The sequence below is a fragment of the Colobus angolensis genome, unplaced genomic scaffold (assembly GCF_000951035.1).
Source record: "Colobus angolensis palliatus isolate OR3802 unplaced genomic scaffold, Cang.pa_1.0 Scaffold465, whole genome shotgun sequence".
Taxonomy (NCBI): domain Eukaryota; kingdom Metazoa; phylum Chordata; class Mammalia; order Primates; family Cercopithecidae; genus Colobus; species Colobus angolensis.
Genome location: NW_012118099.1, coordinates 1162115 through 1168610, shown reverse-complemented (window position 1 = coordinate 1168610; position 6496 = coordinate 1162115). Strand labels below are relative to the sequence as shown.

Here is a 6496-nt window from a genome sequence, read left to right as displayed (position 1 = left end):
AGAAAATGTGAATTGTCAATCCAGTATCTATTACCCCTCTACTTTTTAAAACAGTTTTACTGAAGTATAAATAACATAAAATAAACTGCACATATTTAGAGTATACCATTTGATAAGTTTGGGTATTGAATTATACCCATGAAACCATCACCATAATCAGGAGAGTGAACATATCCATCATTCATCAATTTATCCCCCTGCCCCTTTGTAATTCCTCCCTCCCACCCAACTCTCTCTGTAGGCAACCACTGACTTACTTTCAGTCATTAGGGATAAGTTTGCATTGTCTAGAGTTTTATATAAATGGGATCACAGGGCATGCAGTTTGAACTCTTTCTCTTAGCATAACTATTTTGAGATTTGTCTAGCTTTCTTATATATCAATGATTCACTCCTTTTCATTACAGAGTAGTATTTCATTGTTAGAATGAACTACATTTGTTTACCAGTTCCCCAAAAGATAGACATTTGGGTTGTTTCCAGTTTTCATCTATCACAAATATAGCTATGAAGATTCACTTTATCTTTTCCAAAAATAAAGCAATCACATCCCTGACTTTGTTCTAAACATCGACATTACCAGTTGGGGCTGCATGATAACTCCATAGTTCTTAGGTGCTTTTGCCATCATGGGCCCCTTCCTCCATTTAAATAATAAAATTAAAATTATATTTTACAACTGCACTGTTAAACACAATCCTGACAATTTATTATTGTACACTCATATTTATCATATTCACTTTTTCTTCTGATTTTAAAAGAAATTAAATGAAAAACATTTTTGTAAGTCCCTAAAAGTATGGCGAGCTCTAGGTGCCTGCTATGCCTAATGGATAAGTTGACCCTGTGCCCAGCTAAAAGTACTCTTTTTTTTCGAAACGGAGTCTCACTCTGTTGCCAGACTGGAGTGCAGTGGTGCGATCTCGGCTCACTGCAACCTCCACCTCCCAGGTTCAAGCGATTCTTCTGCCTCAGCCTCCTGAGTAGCTGGGACTACAGGCACGTACCACCACGCCCAGCTAATTTTTGTATTTTTAGTAGAGACAAGGTTTCACAATGTTGGCCACGATGGTCTCGATCTCTTGACCTTGTGATCCACCTGCCTCGGCCTCCCAAAGTGCTGGGATAACAGGCCTGAGCCACTATGCCCGGCCCTAAAAGTGCTCTTTACCAGACTCTCTTGTGCAAAGGGTAGCCTGCAACATCAGCTGAGAGTTCCTAAGAATTCTGGAAGGGATGATTCTTCACTCTTCTTTATTCTTTCTGCCTAGTTTTAAGGATGTGAAATCCATAGATTCAGCAGCTATCTTGCAACCATGAAGTGACGATGTCTTCTTACTAAGGATGGTAGAGCAGAATACAGGAAAAGATTTTTCCTAATGGTATTTTGGGCTGCAACATTACACAAGTGTCTTGTTAGATGAGAAAAAAAAAATCCTACTTATTTAAGCTAATGGGGGTTTGGTTTTCTGTTATGAGCAAGTAGCTTCTCTCCTAAGTCATTCATTGCTGCAGGACCTCAGCACTGTTTTGTGGGTTAGACACAACGTCAGCACATCATACAAATCGGTCCTAAACATCAGGGAGCAGCCTAAGGACCTGGAAACTTATGTAGTAACCACAGCACAGAGGGTGAGTGTAAGACTTAATAATTCTCTAAGAATAAATGCAGTGTGGAACTTCTGCTCAACCTCCCAGGTGTGTCTGTAAAGCAGGAGGACTGGCAGCAGCCACGCTGGCTGTCACAAGGACATGGAAGTGCTCGCTCTATAATGAGACAGAATCTTGAGATCCAGGCATTTGCTGCATACAATTGGCCAATCCTGCACTGTTTACAGCTGCTGGGAAATCCTGAGGGGAAGAGTATAATAGGAAAGAGAATTGACTCAATCTTTTCAGGGATATGTAGCTCCAGGATAGACCCTTCAAAAACGGGGTAACAGGCTACCTTCTATTGCTCCAGGTTCATGCAGGATGAATACTCTGTGGAAGAGGACCAGGGCACAAGCTTGAGGTAGTCCCTAATCTTGCTGTATTGGCATTCCAGTGGGTAGCAGGCAGGTGTCCCTGGATCCCTGGGCTGTGCTGAATTCCTGAGTAATCCTAGAGTAGCAAAAGAAAACTCAGCCATGCAAAATAAAAACTGTAACAGAAAAGTTTCTTGATGGCACTTGTAGGGCAAAGATGAAAAGGTTGAATGTGTAAAGAACAGCAGTTTCTACAAGTCTAATATGAATAAGTCAGACAAGTTATTTTTGGTTAAAGGCTTTATGAGAGGCCCTACTCTACTGGGACTGATGATGAGGGTAATATCTTTTACATATTCATTTTCATTTTTGTTTATTTTTAATTTTTTACATATTCAGCAAACACCTTTTAAGTACTAGGTGTGTAAAACACCATGAGAAAGTCAGTGACCTGGCAGGACAAATTAGACAAAACCAAAGACAAAATAGGCCAAAAAACTAACAATAGCCACAAGGAAAACATAATGAGGCATGGGAGGCACTGTGAGTATTTAGATTCCTAAACTTGTCTGCATATTGAAATCTCCTGAAAATCTTTTAAAAATTCAACCACAATCTCTGGGATGGGACCAGTAGGTTTTGAAGCTCCCCAGGGGATTTTAGTGTGCAGACAGGTTTGGGAACCACTGATAGAGGAAGGGAGCTCTTGTTTATCCAAAAACAATTCAGGAATATTTTGAGCTGAGCCTTGAAATCATGCTACTCGAAGTGGGGTCCCTGGGAGCTTGTTAGAAAAGTAGAAACTTGGGACCCACCCTGAGCTACTCATTCAGGCCTGCATTTAAAACAAGGTCCCCAGATGATTGTGGAGGCAGTAAAGTTTGAGAAGTAGTGCAAAGGAAAACTCAGACAGGCTATGCTAGGAAAGCAGGTATTACCTGGGTATACAGTATATGCAGAGGAGAAGAAGGAGGAAAGATTGGGGAAGTACACTAGGGCCAGGCAGTTGAAGGCCTCGGATCCTCTTCCAAAATATACCTCTAAGACGATATGTATATTCTAGCAACGCTGCCAGAGAGGAAATGCTTTAGACCTTTCTCTATATGTTTGACCTCAAAAAAATTAAGAAAATCCAATTCATTGCCCTTTATCAAAATGTTTTGGAACACTATACGGGTTATTCACATTATCCAACTTAGTCATTCTCTTTATTCTTTGAATATACAACTGTTTTCAGACATTCAATTAACTCCTAAAGAATAAATGTTTACTATAACTAGAGATATTCAGAGAAAGGTACTAAGGGCTCTATCGACAATCTGAAAAAAATATTTTCAGCATTAGTGGAGTGTATAGCCTTGCTAGGTAACTATTGTAAAGAACACAACTATTGTAAAAAACACGGCCGGGCGCCGTGGCTCAAGCCTGTAATCCCAGCACTTTGGAAGCTGAGGCGGGTGGATCATGAGGTCAGGAGATCAAGACCATCCTGGCTGACACCGTGAAACCCCCTCTCTACTAAAAATACAAAAAAATTAGCCGGGCGTGGTGGTGGGTGCCTGTAGTCCCAGCTACTCTACTTGGGAGGCTGAGGGAGGAGAATGGCGTGAACCTGAGAGGCGGAGCTTGCAGTGAGCCGAGATAGCACCACTGTACTCCAGCCTGGGCGACAGAGCAAGTCTCTGTCTCAAAAAAAATAATTAAAAAAAAAAAAAAAGACCGGAAGCCGAGACCTTAGTTCTCTTTCCCATCTTGCAAGATGGCGGGTGAAAAAGTTGAGAAGCCAGATACTAAAGAGAAGAACTCCAAAGCCAAGAAGGCTGATGCTGGTGGCAAGGTGAAAAAGGGTAACCTCAAGGCTAAGAGGCCCAAGAAGGGGAAGCCCCATTGCAGCTGCAGCCCTGTCCTTGTCAGAGGAATTGGCAGGTATTCCCGATCTGCCATGTATTCCAGAAAGGCCAAGTACAAGAGGAAGCACTCAGCCACTAAATCCAAGGTTGAAAAGAAAAAGGAGGAGAAAGTTCTTGCAACTCTTACAAAACCAGTTGGTGGTGACAAGAACAGCGGTACCCGAGTGGTTAAACTTCGCAAAATGCCTAGATATTATCCTACTGAAGATGTGCCTCGAAAGCTGTTGAGCCACGGCAAAAAACCCTTCAGTCAGCACGTGAGAAAACTGCCAGCCAGCATTACCCCGGGGACCATTCTGATCATCCTCACTGGACACCACAGGGGCAAGAGGGTGGTTTTCCTGAAGCAGCTGGCTAGTGGCTTGTTACTTGTGACTGGACCTCTGGTCCTCAATCGAGTTCCTCTATTAAGAACACACCAGAAATTTGTCATTGCCACCTCAACCAAAATTGATATCAGCAATGTCAAAATCCCAAAACATCTTACTGATGCTTACTTCAAGAAGCAGCAGCTGCGGAAGCCCAGACACCAGAAAGGTGAGATCTTCGACACAGAAACAGAAATATGAGGTTACAGACCAGTGCAAGATTGATCAGAAAGCTGTGGACTCACAAATTTTACCAAAAATCAAAGCTGTTCCTCAGCTCCAGGGCTACCTGCAATCTGTGTTTGCCATGAGGAATGGAATTTATCCTCACAAATTGATGTTCTAAATGTCTTAAGAACCTCATTAAATAGCTAACTACAAAAAAAAAAAAAAGAACACATTTATCTGTATGTCAAGGCTCAGGTATGTATACAGTCATGCCCCCATATCCATGGGGAATTTCTTCCAGGAACCCTGTGAATACTAAATCTGAAGATGCTCAAATCCTTGATATAAAATGGATTAATATTTGCATATAACATATGCACATCCTCCCATATACTTTAAATCATCTCTAGACTATTTATAATACACAATACAATGCAAATGCTAGGTATATAGTTGTTACGTCATTTTTAATTCATATAATTTTTATTATAGTGGTTTTTTCAAATATTTCTAATTTGCACTTGCTTGAATGCACAGATATGGAAATCGTGGATATAGAGGGTTTATTGTACACAAAAGTCAGGTTCCTTCGTTATAATAAATTTACCCTAGTACTTCCTGATTAAAGGATGTAATCCAATTCTATATGGTTAATTGTTCTGAAAGGAATTATTTTCAGAAGGGCTTTGGTCTATGTATAGTATGAAAATACACATGTAAACATAAATGTGTTTATGTGCGTGTTTCAGTAATACGAAAATGTTAGTAGTTTTCTCCTGTACAAGATTAGATTATGGGTAATTTTTTTACTAGAGTACCTCTATGTTTTCTATAGTAGGCATGTGTAACTTGTATAATAAAATGTTATTTTCTTTCAAGAAGAAAATGGTGTTGAAAGCGAATACAATAAACTTCCATTTTACATGAGAAAACAAAACCAACACAGGTTCTGAGCAAGGAGCTCCCAGCACTGAAGAGGGCCTCCATGTCACCCCACCCTGCACCAGGGCTGCCCGTTTTATCAAAACTGATCCCCTTCCATATACTTTATACATGATTTTTTTTGTAAGACTTAAAAAAATAGACTTGGTAAAAATAATGTTTGAAAACCTCTGACCTAAGCAATGGATAGGTGACTCCCTACTATCCTGAAATGCCCTACCAGGTCATTGACCTTCTCATAGTATCTTATAAACCTGGTACTTAATAAATGTTCACTGAATAAGTAATGCACAGTAATGAAAGGACAGGGTGAGCTGCTGTGGAAGAAAGCCATTCTGGGTTTTTGAGAGAGGTAAGATCAATTTGCTTTCCTTGTCAGATGTAGAGGTGGCATTAACCTATTGTATGAGTCAGGGTTCTCTAGAGAATCAGAATGAATGGGTTATATAGATATAGATATAGATATAGATATAGATATAGATATAGATATATACATACATACAGATTGGAGAGGATTGGCTCACACAGTTAGGGAGGTTGACAACTCCCAAGAGCTACAGCTGACAAGCTAGAGACCCAGGATTGCTGACAGTGTAGTTTCAGTCTGAAGGCCAGAAGGCTGGAGACCCAGGAAGAGCCAAAGATTCACTTCAAGCCCAAAGGTGGAGAAAAAAGCCTGATGTTCCAGGCCAAAGACAGTCAGGTAGGAGCAACTCCCTCTCATTTGGGAGAGGGTCAGCCTTTTGTTCTATTCAGGCCTTCAGTAGATTGGGTGAGGTCACTCACATTACAGAGGACAATCTACTTTACTCAGTCTATCAACTGAAATGTGAAATTCAAAAACAACCTCATAGAAACACCCAGACTAATGTTTGACCAAATATCTGGGCACTCTGTGGCTCAGTCAACTTGACATATAAAATTAACAACCACAGCCCCACTTAGAAAAATCTCACCTTAGATGGAAAGCAGACCATTTCTAGAAGACCTGTATTTTTTTCCTGGCTTACTTTTTGCTCCCAAAAAACTTACCTTCCAGGTTGTTCACCAGAGCCAACCCTGACTGCTCCATTAACAGAGTCGGAGGGGCTTGAGGCCAACCTGTAGACACTTCCCTGGAGAATCATTGCCCTCTACAGTT

General features: G+C 40.7%; 1 pseudogene; it reads left to right on the top strand.

Moving 5' to 3' along the window:
* The first annotated feature begins 3726 nt into the window (after positions 1-3726).
* Positions 3727-4616, top strand: LOC105523467 (annotated as a pseudogene).
* The last annotated feature ends 1880 nt before the right edge of the window (positions 4617-6496 follow it).